The sequence below is a fragment of the Benincasa hispida genome, chromosome 5, assembly GCF_009727055.1.
Source record: "Benincasa hispida cultivar B227 chromosome 5, ASM972705v1, whole genome shotgun sequence".
Lineage (NCBI taxonomy): Eukaryota > Viridiplantae > Streptophyta > Magnoliopsida > Cucurbitales > Cucurbitaceae > Benincasa > Benincasa hispida.
In genome coordinates this window covers 35,637,583-35,662,146 of record NC_052353.1, presented here as the reverse complement: position 1 = coordinate 35,662,146, position 24,564 = coordinate 35,637,583, and the positions used below count along the sequence as shown (strand labels likewise).

The 24,564-nt window shown below is 35.6% G+C and overlaps 1 pseudogene; it reads left to right on the top strand.

Annotated features, from left to right (window-relative positions):
- Window positions 1-2,616: 2,616 nt before the first annotated feature.
- The window catches only part of LOC120077311, a 46,274-nt pseudogene continuing 24,326 nt past the window's right edge, over window positions 2,617-24,564 (top strand).

Sequence of the window (24,564 nt, the reverse complement as noted above, 5' to 3'; positions counted from 1 at the left end):
GTGGTCCGGGAAAATGCATCCATCACATTGTGATGCTTTTTCAAACAAAGAAAAAAAAATCCACTGTCAACGCAAAAAGGGAAACCCAAGCTGATAAGAGTTAAGTTGTGAAAGGCACTTGCCCGTAGTTGGATACTTCGTATGACACCCGTGCAAGTAAGCCAAAACGAAAGTAAGTGACCAAAATCAACACATAATAACAACTCCTCTATTTGGTGCAACCTAAATAAGCTAAGGTAAGAGTTGAGTTCAATATGGCATGAAAATGAAGTTGGATGTCTGCATGACACCCGTTGGGGAAAGCCAAGAGCGTAACTAGATTCAACGCCTCAATCTAATAATGTAGCGCAAAGCTTTGAAACGTTTTAAATGAACGCATTGTAAAATGCTGAACGCAAAGTTGCCAGAAATGGGTAAAAAGGTTTTTGAGAAGAGGCTTACCAAATTTAAACTTAGAAAATATCTCCTTAAAAAAGTAGCCAAAGTTGTGGAGAGCGTTGATACCAAGGTTAGAGGTACGAGTCAATTATATTTTGAAAGGCTTGTCATCACAAAGGAAAAGCCAGAGGATTAATTTTGAATTCCCTAAGTATAAGGCATGCTTGAGGACAAGCATGATTCTAAGTTTGGGGGTGTGATAACTGGTAGATATGTCAGTTATTATCAGTCTTTTATTCAGAATTATGAGAGTTGACAAGTAGAAAATATGTTGATAATACTTAGAAATTGTGAAAATTTGAGTTTGCGTCGATCGACATTAAAAATTCTAGCTAAACTAATATTATGTGTTATTCCGTGTCAAATTGTCTATCTTTATAGCTATCACAGGAATCAAAACGCATGCATTGGAAGGCAATCACAAAAATCAAATGCATGCGTTGAAGCCAGACGACCGCAAAGATAATCGCATTCAGTGAAGCTGAGCTACCGTATAGACGATCGGATGCAGTGATCGTATACATTCATCGCATGGATATTGCGGCTATCGAATGAATGCGTTCATCGCTTGGAGATTTCGGCTACGGAATTATAACCATAATAGAAGGCCGATCACAAGATGGGTGGAATGCGTTGATACTTCAGTTGAAATAAGCTCGAACGCATACCTTGGGAGTATCAACAAGATAAGATGATATGACATTGCCTATACCGTGACAAAGGCAACAGTGAGCCAGAACACAATCATGATTGTTGTCGGCATTTAAACTCTATAAATAGCCCTTGGTTCTTCACTTCAAAGCATCTGAGCTTCTGTCTTAAGGCAGATGTTTGCGATCACAGATGAGAGCATGAGCAAGATTTTCTTTGAGGATTCTTCATCTCCATAAACCATTCCGAGTGACGACCAAAGATTTCGCTGGAGATAGAGCTCGAGAGAGACGTCTCCCCATCCATCCATGGCACCACCAGCAGCCTTGACGCAAAGCCTTTCATTTCTCCTCTGATCTTTGTGTTGTATTACATTTTAGCTTAAGATATTAAGACATTTTGTAATTAATGCATATCTTAATTCCTTCAACACCCTCTTCTTCATCTTTTTTATCTTTATGATTGCTTACCTTCATCGTTTAGTTATCAAAGGTGATCGCATATTCAATCGTGTAGCCTAAAGATAGGACGCATATAGCAACCCACTGAGAGGTGTGCATTGTATGAGTATAGTGAGTTAATCCTCTTTGCTTAGTGTGACGCTGTAGCAACACTTGTCTATGGGCTGTTGCAATGCTTGTCTACGAGTTAATTAGCCGCATCTAACTACCTGAGAAGGTAAGAGATAAAACGTACTAAAGCAGAGTATGCATTGTCCCTAGAGATAGGCACGATCTTATGCTCGACTCAACCATGCACTATAAAGAGATAGGCATGCGACTGGCCACCAAGAGGTGTGCAATGCGTTAGTGTGGCGAGCTGGGATTACTCGAGCGATTTAAGATAATGAACATTACTATGCGTTAACAGTTGTTGCATATCAACCAATTCTCATCGCAAGTCTTCCATTGCTCAATCTGGTTAGTTAGAAGTAGAAGTAATGTGTAATCCATTAACTTCTTCCTTTTACTTTTATTCATCGCCTCAAATGCATTGCTTCACAAATATTAAGTTACAAATGTGAAACCCCGATTCTTATTTTCCATATTTAAACATGAAATAAAAGGGATTAACTAAGTACAAGTTAAATCCTATGTTAAAGTGTAGGAAAATTCTAAGTGTTTAAATAGAAGTTGTTAATTAGCTTTGAAAAAAGCTTTAACTGGTGAAAGTTTGGTTAAGTATGAATCAAAACAGAACTATGCGTTGGAGGCTAGGAAAATTATTAGACAAGTGTGTTGGCTTGGTACTAAGTGTTGGTGTTGTGCCATGCGTTGGCCATAAATATTTGAGAGGTTATTTGGGCGTTGAAAGAGGCTGAAGTATAGCCGAGAGGAAAGGCTATGCGGGGACAAGCATGCGGCAGCCTATGTTTAAGAGGTTACTAGAACTTTGATAGCCTTAGGTTGTTCGGACATAGGCGCAAGGTGCTGGAGGTACGCACACGCATTGACCGTGTATGCGGCGATGGTACACGCACGCATTGATCGAGTATGCAGCCATGGTACGCGCATGCATTGATCGAGTATGCGGAGATGGTACGCGAACGTATTGATCGAGTATGCAGCGATGGTACGTGCACGCATTGATCGAGTAACTTAGTTAAGACATTTTCACACATTTTTAAAGAAGGAATTGTCTTGAGATAAGGCCCGAAAAAGTGAGTAATCTAAACTTAAAGTTAAACCTGAAATAGGGTCCAGTGAAGGAACAAGGGAAATCGGGTGAACTGGGAAGAAAGATCTCAACAGGTCACTGTGAGTGGTTTCTTATTTTACTCTTTTAAGCATATTTTTAATTGATATGTTGTAGTTTATATTATGAGATGAATATGACGTTGGGATGGTCAGGGAGTCTGGGGACCTTGAGCCTGAGCCCAAAATAAATTCTTACGGGATGGTCAGAGGACCAAGGAGTTTAGTTCCTGAGCCTGTGGGACGGAAAAACCTTGAATGAGATGGTTAGAGGGTCGACGGGCCTAGCTTCTGAGCTCACGAAAGGGAGAACTATGTGCACATAGGTTGATATTTTTTAGATATAAATGTTAACTATCTACTATGTGTGTAGGTAGGTTTGTGAAAAGCTTCATGGTATGGTGAAGGTTTGCATTAGAACCTCGTGATAATACTTGTGATCTATAAAAGACTTGAATCTGTAAAAGACTTGTTTCTCTCACAGATAGAAGAAGAGTCTAGGTTGCGGTAAGGTCTGCCACAAGTTTTAGAAATAGTACTAAATGAGATTAGTAGTCAGGGTAGTGTCACCCATGTAAATGCAATTTGAATTTGTAGATTAGCTTCCTAAATAAAGCAAGTAAAAATATTTTTCCCCTGCTGTAATAAGTAAGGTCATAAAAGGAAACTAGTAGGTTAATAAAAGTAGCATTATTTAATATCATGCCTCTCCTCGGGCTCAGGAGTGCGGGCTCAGGGTGGGGTGTGACAACAAGTCCCTAAGTTCGACCTCGGATCACTCGAGAAACTTGCGATCTCATTATACTTGGCGAGAGTGCAAGAAAACTTGTGATAGGAATGCATGGTCATTGCATACGAGAATAATGCATACTTTCCATCCCAACGCATGACCACCGACGCATGGGTACAAAGCATAGCATAAGACATGCATCATCACATATGCATTCCGAAAAATTAATCAATAGTAACACAAACAATAAAATGAATGTGAAAGTGATTACTTATTGAATTGATAAATTGTCTTTGCTAATTTTTGTTACTTGTGAAAGATAGGCTTTGAAAGATGCATGGAATGACGGATGTGCATCTTTTTGTCCAAGTGCAATGGTAATTCCAAAAGGAATGTTTAAAGTAAGTGAAAGAAAATTTAAAGGCCCTTGTAAGAGCCCTATTGAAATTTGACTTCGAGGAACATTGCAGGCTCCAAAACATCCCCAAGGGGATAGTTGGATTACTTTTGCATATGTTGATAGATTGACACTATCAGGTGGAGGAGTTTTTATGGTCAAGGAAAGGAGCCCCATCCTCTTATTGGCTTGGGAGGAAATGGATTTAGTGATTATGATTCTAAATCAATTGTTCATTAGAGGGACAGTGGTACTTAAGGAGAAAATATGTAACTCATGGGTATTTCGGTATTTGACCTAGTTATGGTTACGAACAACTTATGAAGGATCAACTTATTGATGATGGTTATATCAAATGGACACATAATATATCTACAGTGAGGGGAGTGTAACTATAGGCTATAGTGGATAGTCCTGTTAGTTAATGAATATTAATTAACAAGGTTAAAGAGGTTGACTGGTTTGTCTCAAATCGTTGAAGCCCATGATGTGTAGGTCCATCAGGTCTCCTTGTTAGCTCAATACAGACAAAATTGAAGAACTAGATGAAGTAAGAATTTGAAATATTCAAATACGAGTCTTAGGGAATATTATATTTTATATGAGATATAATTTTAAATTAAATAATTTATTTATTAATTAATTAGTTTTTAGGGTATACTTGATCATCACTATGAAAGTATTTTTTAAACTTGATTAATGTGAAAAATCAAAGTTGTGTCATAAACAATTTAGTATGTGATATTAAATTTGTTTATTTTATTTTATTTAATTGAAATTGTTTTAATTAAATAATTTCTAAATTTGAAAATTTGTATTTTATTTTTTTAATAAAGAAATTCGTTAGTTGAAAAATTCAATTGTCGGATTTTCCCACTAACTATGTGGACTTTGAAGTGACACTTCCCAAGCTTGACACTTCACATGTTAATGGAGTTCTAGGTGGAAGACATGCAAAATGGGATTTTGCATGTGTTTCTCTTTTAATGGCTTCGTTTTTTAAATTTCCAAGACTAATGCTTCCACAACTTTTGATCTAAACTCTTCCACCTCAATCTCCTTTGCTATCCTTCTTTCTATAGTGAAATTCTCTTATTGTCACTAATAAAACGGTCCCACAACCATGTTCTTCAACCAGAGAATAGCAGGGATTTACCATTGGTCGTGTCGTTCATGCACGAGAGGGGAAGTTTACGGTGGAGTCTTCAAATTTTGTATTTTCTATACCTTTTGTATGCTTATTCTTGTTTTTAGTGCAATTAGAACATTGTCGATTTCATCGCTTCCACTGTGCATGCGTTCTTTATGTTTTATCACGTACATGTCTGCTACATATCAGCAATATGTCTGTTTCATATCTGCAACATGTTTGCTACATATCTATGATGTATCTGTTACATATCTACAACACATCTGCACATGTTGGCACCTGTGAAAGAACGAGGGACACATTGGCATTTTTCATCCAATGTGCCATACAACATCCATTGGAGTTGGTGCAGTAACTTCACAATAAAGGAAATACCATTTTTTCGCACCCTGAGTTGGCGCACCTGCGCATGATAAGGAACGTGGGACACATTGACGTAATGCCAATCTATTCTTTGACGTGCCCTATAACATCCATCAGAGTTGGTAACATGCGACACATTGTTGTTTGCCAACATACGCTCCAACGTACCTTATAATCACTATCGTTTGATGGAGCATGCCAACATACCTAACATACCTACAAGAGAATAAAAAAAAAGTACGTCATAAGAGGATAAGCTCAGTTACCTTGGAATTTCCTTTATAAAGTACTGATTTAGCTTTTTATTCTCATAGTAAATAGAATCTGCAAACAAAAAAAAAGGAAAAAATTTAATAGAAAAGTTGGGGTAAAAAAAATAAAGTCTTCGGCTTAAGTGATAACCTAAATGGCTTGTAGTAAATGAATAAGGTTGGGCATCTTATCTTAGTGACACTACAAGTATGGCCCGCTTTGTAAGTTTTACAATTGTTGTAAAGTGCTACAAATGATTTGATCCTGATCATTCATGTATTAGACATGCGAGCAGGGATATTCTATACAAAGAAGTATTTATAAGATTGGACCACGAAATATTTAGTCTCATTATGTAACATCGATCATAAAAGAGACTTTCATTTTAGCAGGATGACCATAGGTAACATGACCTTAATCCTGAGTAAATTGTGAACTCCTGCATATGAGGGTGGTCCTTTGGGGTGAGAGTGGCTAGATCGCAAACTCAACAAGCCTACCATTTTGGGGATTCATCTGATTGGGGAGCTGGGAACTCAACTACATAAGATAGAATTCACTCTTTCCCCAAAGTAGGGTAAGTAGATAAATTGCTCCTGTAAGAGCTAATTCTGGGTCTTGAAAAATTTGGCGCCACGCCCTTTGCTGGCTCGAAAGTGGTTTAGTCATAGTAGGACTATGATCTATTGTTCATTAAAGGGGCCAGTGGTACTTAAGAAGTTAGATGTAACAAAAGGGCAAAACGGTAATTTGACTCAGCTGTACTTACGAGCAATTTGTGAAGGGTCATCGTACTATTGATTGGTTATATCCAATGGATACGGAAATATATCTATAGTGTGAAGAGTCCAACTATCGGTCTTTAGTGGAGTGCTCGACAATTATTTGATAATGGATAATGTAATTAAAGAGTTTAATTAACTATTCACGTACCATTGGAGTTTCAAACTACAGGTCCATAAGGTCACCTTGGTACCTCAAAAGGATGTAGTTGAGAATCAGTTCTTGGGTTAATTTGAATTGTTCAAATTAATAAGAGGGACATTATATATGATATAATTAAATTGATTTAATTATATATGATATAATTGTTATAATGTATTTGATACATTATAGTTTATTTGGAGAAAATAAATATTTGAATGAGATTCAAATAGTTATTAAATTTAATATAAATATAATTTATATTAAATACCATAAAATAGAGAAAAGAACTATAGTTTATATTATATATGATACAGTATTAAAACTATAGATTATGTGTTATATTTGATATAACATATAGTTTAATATAAATATGATATGATAAGTTGGTTATCACATTTATTTATATTAATTTTATTATTTTGGATAATTATTCCTCTTTTCTCTCCAACCACCTTAGTGGGTGGTTAAGTGGTTTAATTAATTTTCTTTTCTTCCGTACAAACTTATGGTCACGAAAACACTACACGATTGAGAGCTTTACTATACGATAGTGAAAATCACAAAATCGTTGTGTTCTTCCTTAATCTTCTTCCTTCTCCAAACTAAAATTCACCCTCCTAACCAAAATAGTCAGAGCCCAAAACTCCTGGACTCTCACCCTGAGTATACCGAAGGTTTCAAGTGGTTGTGCCTTCTTTTTTGGTTCAATTTTCATGAAGAGAGTATTCAAGCTTGTTGTTGATTTTGAGTTCGTGACAGTTCAAGAGGTTTACACGAAGAAATGTTGTTCAAAGGTATAATTTTTTGAACTATATTTCTTTATTAAAAAGCATGCTGTAATTTATTTAAGAATGCATATCTTGTATGTTTGTTGTAAATTTTTTCTTTTCAATCAAAATGGAATTTGTGTAAAAATTAATTCAATATTTGATATAAGATTAATATTTTAAATTAATTTATGAAATTAATTTTAGAAAATGATTTTTCAGTTATTAAAATTAAAATTAAATTTTAAAATGACGATTTTTGTTTTAAAGAAAAATTGGAAAAATCGGTTTGCATGTACCAAAATGGAAAATTTTGATTATCCAATATCATCTTCTTCATGCTCACACAAAGCTCACTTCCTCTTCTTCATTAACACTCCAAGCATGAGCTGCAAGCCATGCATATCTCTTCTTTGCATGTTCATCTGCAATAGATAAAGAAGATTGGAGTGAATTGAAGGCATGCATAAGACATAAATTTTGAGAGAAAATTTTAGTGGGAAGAAAGGGTTCTTCGTAGTGAGCTGCTGTGAGTATTTCTCTGTTCTTCATTGCTTGAAGATATTCTTGAATCCCACAACTCACTCTAATGCTCCAAGAGGATAGTGGATAAGATCTTGAGGTGGTTCACGGTGATCTTTGGTGAAGACTGCTGCTGATTGATCATGTTCTTGAAGAGTTCTTCAAATGTATGATCTTAAAACCCTTTTTTTTAGATGAGCATGCTGTAGTTTCTGCCAAAATTAGTGTATTTGAATGCTTATGGATCCTTGATACTTCTGCTGCATGTTTTCTTACTTTAACAATTGGTATTAGAGCATCATATAAGCATTAAATTCAATTTAATTTTGGTGTGGTGGGTGTTTTTCATGAGATATATGAAACTGATGCACTAATATGGTTTTCTAAGTTTTTCTGTAATTTATTTGGAGTCATTAAAGTTGAAATTAAGATGTAATTGAAGAAAAAAGTGAAGGAAGCTGAGCTGTTGTTCCAGTTTTTCAGCTTTTCCTCAAAATCGTTGTTGAGGTTCAGTTGCTAAGTGATCGTCTAGTTCTAGGCATTACACGATGTGAAGAAAAGCTAGACGATCATATAGCAATAAGCGCTGGTCGTTGTGATGTTGAACACTAAACGATCGTGTACCTTCAGGAGCTAAGTGATACGTTCGAATGTTATACGATAGCACTACGTGATCATTTAGCTTTTGGTGTGGGAACTAAACGATACGTTGGATTTTCTAAACGATGGCACTACACGATCGTGTAGCTACGGCACGCGCTAAGCGATGCGATGAAGTGTTATGCCATAGCGCTAAGCAATCGTTTAGATATGGCGCTAAGAAATCGTTAAGATGAAGTGCTAAGCGACGCGATGATGTTCTATACGATAGAGCTAAGCGATCGTTTAGTTGTGGCGGATACTAAACGATGACATAAATCTCTAGGTGATGGTGTTAAGTGATCGTGTAGTTCTATACGATAGAGCTAACCGATCATTTAGTTTCGATAGACACTAAGCGATCATGTACTTCTTCTCAACACAAGGCGATGGTGTTAGACGATTGCCTTCAATGCTACACGATCGACCTTAGTAGGATTGAGGTTAGACCGAGAGCAGGTAGTTCGACTGGTTTTCTCAAGGTTCAATCCGATTCAGCCTCAAAGGGTTTTTGGCTGGTCCGGTTCAAACTTCGTTGGTCTAGTTCAGACTCATCTAATCCGGTTCAAGATGCTTGGGTTCGGTTTGGATTGGTTTGAGTGGTTCAAAGACAGTTTTAAAGCTGTTTGTAATAGTTAGGCATCTATTTGCTTGTTTATGCCAAAACGAAATCATATCAGTTAGTATTTAATTGTTTATGCATGTGATGTATGTAATAATTAAATAATTCATGTATATGCATACAATATGCCATATTGATTTAAAACTCCACCGTAGGAAGCATGTTACATACATTGAATGTATATTATAATTGTTATAATATATAGTATGCATGTTAGGGTTATGTTTAATATAATGGTTATATTAGATGCCTTTGTTGAATGTTCTTGATGTTAAGCATGTCTAAAATTTTGTAAGTTGTTATAAAATTGGTTAGACGTTTAAAATCCATAACAAAGAACAACTACATGCTCACTTAGGTTAAAAAATAGTTTTAAACGTTAAAATAGATTGTTACCTTATAAAATACGGTTACAAACTCATATCGGTTCATAAAACCTGTCTAAAGCTGGGGGTACTTAAGTTGACGGTTTGCAAAATAGCTCGTACCTGGGGATTTTGACCGAACTATTGAGAGTTGTTAACTAATTTTATGAGCTTGCATGAGTGGTCTGAGGTAATAAAATGGTTTATCACCTAGACATTGTAAGTTAAATACAATTATAAGAGTTATACTTGGATAAATTACCTAGACTTAGGTTGTATGAAATTAGCCGTCATGCATAAGTAAAATACCCAAATATCTAGAACACTTCAGTGGAAGATTAACAATATATTTGATATATAGTTATTAGCTCTCACGTCCTCAAGAGTTCACACCGTAAGATCCATGCTTGGCTTCGTGTCGATTTTACCTCGACTGCTCCATACGGAAAGTGTTTTCATGGGTAAATAACAAGGTGAATGAGAGAGATAGTTCATAGTAAGTGGATGAAAGAAATGTGTCAATATTGTTTTATGGTCTCCTCCATTAATTTGAACCATGAGATTCCTATGTTGCGCCTGATGTCGTTTTTATACAGCACTAGTTAGTCGTTAACCGTGACGGTCCCTACAGAAGGTTATAACATAGGATTCAGAATAACCCAGGCTTCGATAAAATGAATAGGATCTTATAGTTCCGTCTTGGATATTGTCTTCTATTTCGAAAGCATATTCATATCGTCCTATAAGATCTGAAAATGGCTAGTCATACTTACATGAATTTCTAATTGTTAGTAAATATCTTGACCGAAAATGATAACCAAAAGAACTATTGGAATATAAGTTATTCTGTAAATAGTCTTTGGTTAAAAACTATCTTGCTTCTGTGAAGAAATTCTTGACTATCCTACGGTAACATTTGTTCTAAATCATTTAAGTATCGTTGCAAATTAATGAAGATTTATTGGGTACTTTATTAGTTTTGCTAAAAATGGATTTAGATGCATATTTAATAGAGTTTCTTTAAAATGTTTTAGCAATGTTGAACTCAATCATATAATTGCTCGCATCTAATAAATTTAATGGGTTATTCAAACTCAAAGTCAAACATCAATACGATATTAGTAATAGACGATCTGAGGTTTGTATTGACGGAGGAGTGTCCTCCAGTTCCCAGTTCAAAGGCCACCCAAAATGTTTGGGACGTCTATGATAGGTGGGTGAGGGCGAACGAGAAAGCCCGAGCCTATATCTTGGCGAGTATATCTGATATACTCAACAAGATGCATAAGGTCATGCCCACAGCTCGTGAGATTATGGCATCATTACAGGAGATGTTCGGGTAACCTTCATCTTCTATTAGACATGAAGCCATCAAATATGTTTATATAACACGCATGAAAGATGGAACAAATGTAAAAGATCACATTCTTGACATGATGGTTCATTTTAACATTAAGAAGGCTCACGGGGCAATGATAGGCGAGACAAATAAAGTGAGCATGATGATGGAATCTTTTCCGGAGAGTTATCTGCGATTCAGGACAAACATTATCATGAACAAAATCACTTATAACATAACGATGCTTGAATGAGTTGCAAACTTATCAATCAATGATGAAACTGAAGGAAAAGAAATAAATGTTATTTGGAAACCGAAAAAGTTTTATAAGGGGTCCACATCAGGTATGAAACCCATTGGTGATAAAAAAGCTGGTCCTTCTTCTCCTAAGGATGAAACCGTACAAATGAAGACGAAAGGAAAAGGGAAAAAGAAAGCCACTGCAAAGAAAAGGAAAAACAAAACTCCCAAAGAAAAATGTTTCCATTGTGGTGTAGTTGGGCATTGGAAATGAAACTGCCCAAAATATTTGGCTGAAAAGAAAGCAGAAGAGGCTAAACAAGGTAAATCTTATTTACTAGTTGTTGAAACATGTATAGTGGAAAATTCTTACCTTACTTGTATATTGGATTTAGGCGCCGCTAAACATGGTTGTACTTTTCTACAGAAAACTAGTTCTTGGAGAATACTTTCTAAATATGAGATGTCTTTCAAGGTGGGAATAGGTGAAGTCATTTCAGTTGAAAGCAATGGGAGATGTAAAGTTGCTTTTTGGAGATTCTTTTATTTTGCTCAAGAATGTGTTCTTTGTACAAAGATGAAAAGAAATCTGATCTCCATTTCTTGCCTATTAGAGAATATGTACAGTGTATCTTTTGAATGTAATGAAGTGTTTGTTTATTCAAGAGGTGTTCATATTTGTTCTACTAGATTTGAAAATAACTTATACATATTACAACCAACTGAAGCAAGAGCCATTTTAAATATAGAGATGTTTAAAACGGCTGAGACTCATAATAAAAAACGGAAAATTTCTCCTAACGCCTATCTTTTGCACCTCAAGCTTGATCAATTAATCTCAACAGGATTGAGAGATTGATAAAAAAACGGTCATCTAAATCAGTTAGAAGACAGTTCCATACCACTATGTGAATCAGGTCTTTAGGGAAAAATGACAAAAAGATTTTTTTTCAGACAAAGGTCTTCGTGCTAAAGAACCTCTCGAACTTATACATTCAGACTTATGTGGTCCGATGAATGTTAAAGCTCAAGGAGGATATCAGTACTTCGTCAGTTTTATTGACGACTACTCTCGTTATGGCTATATTTACTTAATCAGTCACAAGTCTGAAACTCTTGAAAAGTTCAAAGAATTTAAGGCTGAGACTGAAAATCGGCTAAGTAAAAGAATTAAAACACTTTTATCTGATCGAGGTGGTGAATATATGGATTTGTAATTCTAGAACTATCTAGTAGATCATGGAATTCAATCCCAACTAACAGCACCTGGAACACCACAATAAAACTGTGTTTCTTAAAGGAGAAATCGAACCTTGTTGGACATGATTTGGTCTATGATGAGTTATGCTCAGTTACCTCAACCATTTGAGGTATGTAGTACAGACTGCAGTTTATATTCTGAACATTGTTCCAACCAAAAGTGTTTCAAAAACAACGTATGAATTGTGGAAAGAACACAAAGCGAGTTTATGTCATTTTAGCACACGTATTGGTATAAAACCCTAAGCAATTGGAAACACATTCAAAATTATGTATATTTGTAGGATACCCCATAGAAACAAAAGGAGGATACTTTTATGATCTCCAAGAAGATAAAGTATTTGTATCGAAAAATGCTACGTTCTTAGAAAAGGATCATATTTAAAATCATCTACCTCATAGTAAACTAATATTGCAAGAACTGTCTAAAGATACTACAGAAAGATCAACAAGAGTTGTTGATCAAGTTGGTCCATCAAAACGGTTGTTGTCCCGTCACGTCCATCCCAAGAGTTAGGGATGCCTTGTTGTAGTGGGAGGGTTATTCAACTACCTGGACGCTACATGGGTTTAACAGAAACTAAAAACATCATACAAGAAGATGGTTTAGAGGATCCATTAACCTTTAAAAAGGCAATGGAAGATGTCGACAGAGAACAGTGGATAAAACCCATGGACGATGAAATGGAGTCTATATACTTCAACTCCGTCTAGAAACTTGTAGATCGACCACATGGGGTAACACCTATAGGTTGTAAATGGATCTACAAGAGAAAATGGGACCAAACTGGCAAGGTATGGACCTATAAAGCCAGACTCGTGGTAAAGGGTTTTACCAAAAGAGAAGGAATTGATTATGAAGAATGCCATGATCAAATCAATAAGAATACTTCTTGCTATTGCCACATATTATGACTATGAGATACGGAAAATGGATGTCAAGACAACTTTTATGAATGGCTATCTTGATGAAAGTATTTTTATGTCTCAACCAAAAGGGTTCATCGAAACATGATAGGAACAGAAAGTCTATAAGCTTAATTGATCCATTTATGGGTTGAAACAAGCGTCCAGATCCTGGAATATAAGATTTGACACTGCGATCGAATTTTATGGCTTTGAACAGAATGTTGACGAACCTTGTGTATACAAGAAGATAGTCAACAAAATTGTAGCATTCATAGTTCTATATGTTGATGATATCTTGTTCGTTGGGAATGATACATGTTTTTTTTTCTAACGTAAAGAGATGGTTAGCAACACAGTTCGAAATGTAAGAAAAGAACATTGGCACTATCTCAAGCATCTTATATTGACACGATGTTGTCAAGGTATAATATGCAAAATTCCAAGAAAGGTTTATTACCTTTCAAGCATGAAATTCATTTGTCAAAGGAAAAATGTCCTAAGACACCTCAAGAAGTTGAGGAGATGAACAGAATTCGGAGTTTGATGTACGTTATGTTGTGTACACGCCCTGACATATGTTTTGCAATTGGAATCATCAGCAGGTTCCAATCCAATCCAGGACACGGTCATTGGACCACTGTAAAAAATATCCTCAAGTATCTAAGGAGAACAAGGGACTATATGCTTGTGTATGGACCTAAGGATTTGATCCTTACAGGATACACTGATTCTGATTTTCAGGCTGACGTAGATTTTAGGAAATTTACCTCAGGATCAGTTTTAACTTTTAACGGAGGAGCTATAGTTTGGAAAAGCATCAAGCAAAGTTGTATCGCTGACTCCACAATGGAAGCGGAATACGTGGCTGCCTGCGAAGCTACTAAAGAAGCAGTATGGCTATGCAAATTCTTGGCTGATTTGGAAGTCGTTCCAAATATGCACCTGCCTATCACACTATATTCTGAAAATAGTGGTGCAGTTGCCAACTTAAAGGAACCCAGGAGTCACAAACATGGGAAACACATTGAAAGAAAGTACCATCTCATCCAGAAGATAGTGGACTGAAGAGATTTGATCGTCACAAAGATTGCCTCTGAAGACAACCTTGCTAATCCATTCACAAAGGTCGTCACGACTAAAGTATTCGAGGGCCACCTAGTTGGACTAGGACTCCGGCTAGTGTAATCTAAGGCAAGTGGGAGAATATCTATGGTATTAGAGATGCCCTAGTTTATTGTATTTTTCCCATTATGTTTCTCAACATTATATTGTATATATTTGTTCTCATTGGAGTTTTAGTCCAAGTGGGAGATTGTTGGGAATGTTCTAGAACTCGCATTTCATGTTAAACATTCTATTTATCAATAATAATGACTTGTTGATTTTGCATCTTATTATGAAAATCCAATAAAAATATCATTGGCTACAGTCTGAATCCTATAACTTTATGTAATGAGATAAACGGGATCAAGTTGACAGTATATAGCCTAAATGGTCTAATAAGTATATGGATGAAATTGGGTATCTCATCCTAGTAACACTATTGGATGCGACCAACTCTGTAGTTGTTACAAGAAGTTGTAAAGTGCTACAAACGATGTTATCCCATGTTGAGACATGTGAGTGGGGGCATCCTATGCAATGAGTTTGCATATAGACTGGACCACAAAAATAGTCACTTTTCTTTATAACGACTGTTTACTGTTAAAACAGACTATTTCATTTATTAAATAACCTAGGTTAACTCGATCTTAATCCTGAGCTAGCTATGAACTCCTATTTTTTCGGGATTATCCTTTGATTTGCAAACAGTGAGAGCAATCCAACAGCACTGCTCAATAAGGTTACTATTTTGGAGATAAGACCAGTTGAATAGCTAGAGACATAGCCTTGCAAGATGGAATTCACTCCTACACGATTTAAGGTTAGCAAATAGGTTGTTCTCTTAAGTACTAATTCCAGATCTTGAAAAATCAGGGCCCCGCCTTCTCATGATAGAGAAAAGATTTTATTCATAGAGATTATGAATCAGAATTGTTCATTAGAGGGTCAATATGAAGTTAAGAAACAAGATGTTTTCACAAGGGTAAAACGGTAATTTTGACCTAGCTATCATTACGAACAACTTGTGAAGGATCAACTTACTGATTATGGTTATAAAGTGATGTATGGTGCTTATTGCCAAAGTGTTTGACATATAATTTAAAACCCACCTTAGATTGTGCAATTATTCATGCATCATGTATTATAAATGTTATAATAAAGCATGAAGAAATTACTTGAAGCATGAGCATGCATCATGAAATTGAGTTATATTTTGCATGCAGTAAGCATTATCATGCATCATCCTTTTATTATAAGTGTTATAGTCTAAGGGTGAATGGAAACATGTTGTGCTTGTTTCATTGCTATTTTGTATAAGTGTTATGTAAAAGAAGTAGCAATGAATGGACAATGCATTGAGCATGACACTTAGGCTATTTATAATCGTTATAAATTCCTTGCATGTGTTAGCTTAGCATTTTGGTTATGGTTTCCGGTTATAAGTGTTATAAAGGAAATTGGACCTAAAATTAATAAGAAAGAGTTGCATGCGGACATAAGGTGAACTCAAGTTTTTTTTTAAAAAGGGTTTTAAAATTGGATTGAGATAGACCTACGTTTAAAGTGGGTCTAAAGAGTTTAGTAACCTAGATTAATCTTTTAAAATTAGTTTAATAGCTCTAAATTGGTTGAAATAAAAGATTATTTTTTAAAAAAAATCTATCTATAAGGGGCCTTTTGTCTAAGGTGGGTTCTGGCTAGGTTATGGTTCTTAACTTGACGAAAACGTAACACCCCTACCTAGGAACCTATCTAGAAAGGTGAATTAGATAGATTTTCGACAAGCATGTGACGTTTTGGTCAAAGACTCCATTAAAGAGTTTAATGGATAATGATCAAAAGTTGTTTAACTATCCAAGGTAAAAGTTACTCTTGGGAAAACCTAAAAGTCACTTAGTTAAAATCTTTACACGTGTTTTTTCTAAGTAAGTTAAACCCTAGGTTATAAAATACTCAGTGGAAGGAAGAGATGTATCTGATATGTCTATGATTCCACTCACGTTTCTCCCTGTATGTTCACACAGTGAGATTCATGCTTGGCCTCGTGGTGCCCTGGGAGCATCCCCTTTCGGATGGTGTTTACATGAGTCAATATCAAAGTGAATGGAGAGAGTGTTTATAGTAAATGGGTAAAGGGTGTGTGTCAACACATCCTATGGTTTCTGTCATTGGTTCATACTGTGAGATCATTTTGTACTCCCTCGTGGTGCCCTGGGAGCATCCCCTTCGGATGGGTTTTGTGCAGTTGGTCAAGATCAAGGTGAACTCCAGAAATGGATAGGGTTGCTTTAGGTTTTGCCCCAATCGGATTTTTTCCCTTCGATTTGGCTTTTTGGTCGGACCTCTAGGGCCTAAAATGGGGGGTCACACTTATGAGAGATTGTTAAGTAAGTTAATGATCTCTTGGTCAAATCAATGATGGCTAGTCTTTATAGAAGAAAGAGTTGTTCTAGTATTAATGACCGATAATTTCTCAATTTAGAGGAGGGATAAATGACCTCCCTTCGGCGACTTTTGTCCTAAACCTTTGAAGCGTCAATGCGAAACTAGATGTCACACAGGGTTCATATTAGTTTTGCTAAAACCTTATTGGATGTTGTTTTATTTTACAACGGGTATTTACTTAAAAACTAACGTAGGTCAATGTGTTTTTCTTTTCAGTAACTCGTTAATATTTCTATTTAGTGCTTTTAATATGACCGACTACATACAGTGGAAAGAATATTATGAAACGTATTTCGTGGCAAACAACCTTGATCCCACTACTTTCCAAAAGAGGAGACGAGACAGTAAATCTGATTTATTGGTCTTGGAGACGTGTCTGGTAGAGAATGATTATTCTGCCTGGATCCTTGATTCAGGTGCTATCAATCATGTTAGTTCCTCTTACCAAGGAATCATTTCCTGGCAAATGTTGCCACAGGAAGAGATGACTCTTCGAGTCGGTACTGGTGAGGTTGTTTCAGCTGTTGTTGTAAGCAGGCTAAAGTTATTTGTTGACAAGAAACGTTATCTGTTATTGGATAATGTTTTTATAGTTTCTCATATTAAGAGGAACTTAATCTCGGTTTCTTATCTCATTGAACAAGGCCATACCATCTCCTTTTCTAAGAATAAAGTGTTTATTTTCAAGAATGGAATGGAAATTAGTTATGGTTCAATGGAAAGTAACTTATTTGGCATAAAAGCTTTGTTTAATACTGAAATGTTAGTCATAAAAACCTTGTTTAATAGTGAAATGTTCAGTATGACAACAACAACTAAAAGACCGAAGGTTTCTCCTAAGGAAAACGCTCATCTTTGGCATCTTAGGTTAGGTCACATCAACCTCAATAGGATTGAGAAGTTGGTAAAAAGTGGACTTCTAAAGAGTTTAGAAGAAAACTACTTGCCGGTATATGAATCATGCCTCAAAGACAAGATGACCAAACGACCTTTTACTGGAAAAGGTTACAAAGCCAAGGAAGCCTTGGAGCTTATACGTTCAGACCACTATGACCCGATGAATGCTAGAGCTCGGGATGGGTATGAATATTTCATCTCTTTCATAGATTATTATTCAAGGTTTAGGTATCTCTACCTAATGCAACGTAAGTCTGAAGCTCTTGACAAGTTCAAGGAGTCTAAGGCTGAAGTTGAAAACATGTTAGGTAAGAAGATAAAAACATTATAATATTATCATGGAGGAGAGTATATAGACCTCCAATTGTAGCACTATATAATAGAACATGGGATTGCATCCCAACCCTCGGCCTCTGGTACACCTCAACAAAATGGTGTATCAGAAAGGAGAAACAAAACCTTGTTGAACATGGTTCGGTCTATGATGAGTTATGTTCATCTTCCAGACTTTTTTTGGGGTTTTACTATGGAGATTGCATGTTATATCCTGAGTAACATTCCCTCAAAAAGTGTTTTTGAAACACCTTTTGAGTTATAAAGAGGCCGTAAAGGTAGTTTACGCCACTTCATGATTTGGGGTTGTCCGACACATGTGCTAGTGACTAACACAAAGAAGTTGAAACCGCGTTCGAAGTTTTGCCTCTTTGTAGGCTACCCCAAGGAAACGAGAGGTGGATACTCCTATGATCCAAGTGAGAAGAAAGTGTTTGTTTCTACAAATGCTATCTTCTTGGAAGAAGAGCACATGAGGGATCATAAGCCATGGAGTAAGCTCGTTTTGCATGAGATTTCTAGTGAGGCTGAGACTACTAAGGGTTCAACAAGAGTTGTTGAACAGGCCAACAGATCAACAAGAGTTGTTGAGGTCGGAACGTCTAGTCAACCAGCTCAAGAGTTTAGACTGCCTCGACGTAGTGGGAGGGTTATGAACCCACCAGATCGCTACATGGATTTGATTGAAGCCTAAAATATCATTAGGAATAATGGGGTCGAGGATCCATTGTCTTTTAAGAAAGCAATGGAGGATGTTGACAAAGATTAATGGGTTAAAGCCATGAACCAAGAAATGGAGCCTATGTACTTCAATAACATCTAGGATCTTGTCGATCCACCTGATGGGGTAAGACCTATTCGGTGTAAGTGAATCTTTAAGAGAAAGAGAGGTGTAGATGGAAAGGTGCAAACCTTTAAGGCTAGACTCGTGGCAAAGGGTTATACCCAGGTCGAGGGAGTTGACTATGAGGAAACTTTCTCACCTGTTGTCATGCTAAGTCTATCAGAATTCTCCTGTCCATAGCCATATTTTATGATTATGAAATATGGAAAATTGACGTCAAGACTTCCTTTCTTAATGGTAATCTTAAGGAGACCATCTATATGACTGAACCAAAGGGGTTCATAGTTTCAGATCAAGAGCAAAGAGTTTGCAAGCTTAATAGTCCATTTATGGGCTGAAACAAGCATCTAGATCTTGAAACATCAGATTTGACACTGCTGTCAAATCATTTAGCTTTGATCAGAACGTTGATGAGCCTTGTGTTTACAAGAAGATCATCAACAGCTCAGTAGCTTTCCTGGTACTGTATGTGGATGATATTCTACTCATTGGGAATGATGTAGGATATCGGACTGACATTAAGAATTGGCTAGCTACCTAGTTCCAAATGAAAGATTTGGGTGAGGCACAATATGTTCTAAGGATCTAAATCATTCGGGATTGTAAGAACAAACGGTTAGTCCTATCTCAGGCATCGTACATCGATATAATATTGATCAGGTACAAGATGCAGGATTCCAAGAGGGGTTTGTTACCCTTCAGGCATGGAATCATTTTGTCTAAGGATCAATGTCCTAAGAAACCTCAAGAGGTTGAGGAGATGAGACAGATTCCCTATGCTTCAGCTATAGGAAGCTTAAGGTATGCAATGTTGTGTACCAGACCCGACATTTGCTATGCAGTAGGGATTGTCAGTCGGTATCAGTCCAATCTAGGATTTGTTCACTGGACGGCGGTCAAGACAATCCTTAAATATCTTTAAAGAACGAGGGACTACATGCTCGTGTATGGAGATAAGGATTTGATCCTTACAGGATATACTAACTCTAATCATGAGTGTTTTTGGAACTCTTGCCTTTGATTGCGGTCCTTTGATTAGTATGAGTGAGAATGGCCAGATTGCGAACTCAACATGTTTAACTTTTTGAGGACTTGTCTAATATGGGAGGTGGGAACTCAATCCACAAGATGAAATTCACTCCTTTTATGAAGCAAGGATATGTAGAGAGATTGCTCTCTTAAGGGCTGATTCCAGGGTTTGAACAAAATGTGAGACAGAAAAAGAGAGAAGAAAAAATCAAGAAGGATGAAGAGGAGGAAGAAGAAGAAGAAGAAGAAGCAAAATGTCAAGAAAAAAGGGGAAAAGATCGAAAACCTAGTCTTTGCAGCTTCTTCTTCAATGACGTATCCCACGTTCGATTCTCCAGCAAATTGGACTCAACAATCTTTCCAATTTCATACCCAATGACAGAATCGCGTTCGATTCCCTTTGAGCAACAAACAAAAAAAAATTAATAAATGGATGCCAACAGTTGAAAATCAAAAATAGGAAAAGAGGAAGAAATCAAAGATGAAGAAGATTAAAGAAGTAATGATGACAAAAAGCAGAAATAGAAAAAAAAAAAACAATAAAAGGAATAAATCAACAGAAGATCATAGTTCCAGCCAAAAAGGAGGAATATTTTCAAAGATGGAGTTTAGTTGATGAGCTATATTTATAGACGTCGATTGGATATGAATCCAAATGCTAATTCAAATTAGATTTCAGTCAAATGGAGAATCTAATTCAATTTGATTAAATCATTATGTCTTGGGTCCGCTGGATGTATGACCATTTTTCAAGAGCGTGAATAAAATTTGGTTCACGTTTTGAAATCGAATGAATTTTGGCCTTTTGGAATTTGGCTTTCTCTTGACGTAAGTGCACTATGAAATTATCGATTCAACCCGTGATTGGACTGAGAGAAAAATTAATCTCCCTTCTCGATCTTGTCACTTCTCGATTTCATCTTTTGCTTTCAGATGTTGCTTCTCGCTCCTTCATCTCGCTTCTTTAATTTGTTCACTCATCTATGCTTTCCTCCGAATCTCGCTTCTCGATCTTAGTTCTCTATTCTCGATCTCGCTCCTTAGATAGAAGAAGATGGCAGAAGAAAAAAGGCAAAGGAAGCAGAAAATGAAGAAAAATGCAGAAAAAAGGAAGAAGAAAAATGAAGAAAAACACCAAAAAAAAAGGTTATTTCATTAGGGGTCCTCTGTGTAATTTTCTCTTCTATCTTCATCCAAATCAAATTCAAATGTGATACTTTCCAAATTTTATTTCAGATTAAAAGAAATTTGGGTTTAAAATTTTATCCCAAATAAATTCATGGTATATCTAAATTTTACATTAAATAACAAAATTTGCCAATATTCCAAATTTTATTCCAAATTCAAATAATCCAAATTTAGGATTTTATCACAAGTCAAATTAAATTTTGGGATAATGCCCCAACTTTATCTCAAATAAAAAATTTAGTCATATTCCAAAATTTATTGCAAATTCAAATCTCAAAATTTAGGTTCTTATTTTAAATTAAATTAAAATATGGATAATACCTCCAATTTATCTCAAATTTAAATAGGGTTTTAATCAGAAATTTTATCCAAAATCAAACTTGAGTAAAGTTGAAATGTCACACTACAGGATTAAGGGTTTGTTGCAGTGGGCAGCAGTTTACAAACTGTTGGCAGAAGCTATATTGAGAGCCTCTATTGCAGCAGTTTTAACAATCACTAGAATGAGATAAAAAAAAATTGTACAGTAGGTACCTAATTATAGCAGGTCGTTGCATCAAAATGCAACGTTTTAGCAATTATTGTTTTGTCTGTAGCAGTTTAGTGATCGTTGGATTCATATGTGAACCGTTGTAATTACGATTTCAATAGCAATCTTTCGTTAGTTAATTTTGTAGCGGTGAATAACCTCTGCTTATTTAGATCGGTTAAAAAATATCAGGAGCACCTTGTAACTACCGCAATGTTATCCTATTGTAACAATTTATTATCGCTTCAATAGAGCCATCTGCGACAAATTTTTTTTTCTCTATTGCAGCGATTATATTCACCTATGCTATTTGCAACACAATTTGTGTAACCATTGAAATTCTTTGGTAATTGCTTCATTAATTGATATTATGCCACAATTTTAGTTCCTATATCGTCACAGTTGTATAGCCTATTTGCCAACAAATTTATATTATAACTATAACTAGTTTTGCATTTCGCATCTATGATACCAAACCAATATGTAATCAAACAATCATTTTTTCCATTCTAATTTCCTTATAAATTAATACTGGTTGGCTTTGTTCTACAACCACACACAAGACAAGATGGAGATGCAAAAGGAAATGAAATGAAGTTGAGCAAGAAAACAAGTACGAGTCAATTATCTCTATTTTATAAAATCTAACTTGGATTTCAATCTCCAAAAACAAAAATTATAACATCATTTACAAATTAAACCAATCAAGCCTTTGAAATTCAATTTTTACAATAGAATATGAGTATGTATCACCGTAAGGCAATGATATGAACATCATCAATGTAATCTTTCTCTCTTTGTAGAGTGAAATTGATAGACAAAAGTGGAAGAATTAGGACCTTGAGACCAATCAATTATTTTTGTTGAAACAAGAAAAATCTGAAGAAACATTAGAGAAATTCAACATAGAACTTGAACACATTCTAGGAGTATTGATCAAAACATGTGGGAGGACTTTCAAGATTTAATTTCTGAGAAACCCCTTACCACATTGAACCCTCCTTCAAGATTTAATTTCTTTCTTACTCATTACTTTCGGGATTGAAGTAATTATTGGGAGATTAACTTTGTTTTTTTCTAAGTGAATGTGTGGATATCAAGATTATCTTAACGTTTTTTTGTTTTTTTTTTTTTTTTATGCCGTAATGGAGCTTGATTTTAGGCTTTTTGTGTTCTCATTTGGATTAAGTTTTTAGGAAAATGGTTGTTTTTTGTGTTCATTTGAAATCTATCAAATCAATTGCAAAGATTTTATATAAATGATAATATGTTAAGTATGTCGAATATAAATAACGCTTATTTCATAAATCGAATTTGAACAATTCAAATTCTCTCATCACACTGTTCTAAGGTTTAGTTGGATATAATCTAGCAGAGGGACCTAATGGATCAACAGATTATGAGCTCCAACGATCCGAGATTAACTAACTATACTATATAACCTAGTTAACCAACATTTGTTAACTATCAGAACACTCCATTATAGCCAAGTAGATGTTCTCTCCTCACTGTAGATATATTTCTATCCACTTGATATAACCATGATTAGTAAATCGATCCTTCACGGGTTTTCATAATTTCAGCTGTGTAAAAATTATCGTTTTACTCATGTAATTATATCTTGTTTCCTATGTCTCACTGATCTTCTAATGAACAATTGGTTTGTGGTCCAACCATCAAATCGAGTCCCTCTCAAGCCAATGAGAGGGTGAGGCACCTTGTTCAAGACACAAAGTCAACACTTAAGAGAACAACCTATCTTCTATCTCTAAAATTGGGTAGGAGTAAATTCTATCTTGCAAGACTATGTCCCTAGCTATCTATCCGATCTTATTCCTAAAATGGAGGACTTATTGGGTCGGCAAACTTGGATCACTCTCACCCATGTAGATTAAAGGATAATTTTGAATAAACAGGAGTTCATAATTAACCCAGGATTTAAGATCGAAGGTCATCATTTCAAATAGTCAGTCTTAACAGTGAACGATGTTATAAAATAAAAGTGACTATTTTGCGGTCCGATTTTATGCAAACTCATTGCGTAGGACGCCTACATTCGCATGTCTCCACATGAAGGATTCATGATCATACCGTTTGTACCAATTACAAAGTGGGTAGCATCCATAGTTTTCCCATGATAAGGTACCTAGCCTTATCCTTCTACAATAGACTATTTTGGCTATTACTCGAACTTGATTCACTTTTATGTCTCTACATATAGTTCAAGTATTCATGCTATAGGTACATCTTTATTGAATAAACCTCAATAACAACTTTATTGTAAAAATAGAATACCTTCATTGTTTACAAACTACAAATTTTAGGGCATAAAACCCAATAGCCATTTACAAACTAGAGAACAAAATCATAAGTTATTAAACAACTAAGGAACATAAAAATTACAAATAGGCAAAGGAACGTCATACATAGATGGAAAAACTAACGAACCTAAAATGATCAACCAAATAACAAGAATGAAGAATCTGCAAAAGACTAAAATCCCCAAATGAAACATTATATAGTAGGAAAGAACACCACCATACCTAATAATCAAAAAATTGAATTAGGGAGCAAAGAGCAACATACCTAGAGAGAAGGTGTTAGGAATAATTCCATTCACAAAGACAAAGGCAAGGGCAAGGACCAATTTGAAAAATCCTCCTCAACAAACTATTCCAGTACCACGTGATACTGTTAGAATTCCTCCACTAAAATGATGCCATGTGTATACAATAATTTTCTATTATATTATTTTATTCTTTGTTGTAAATATCAAAACCCTATGAAAGGGTATTACCCACGGTATAAAAAAGGACATTCACCCTATTGAGTAAATAGAGAAAAATCATTACAACAGACCTACAACCCTTTTATCTTCCTCCCTATTCTGTCGTTTCTACAACCCTTTTATCTTCCTCTTTATTTTGTCG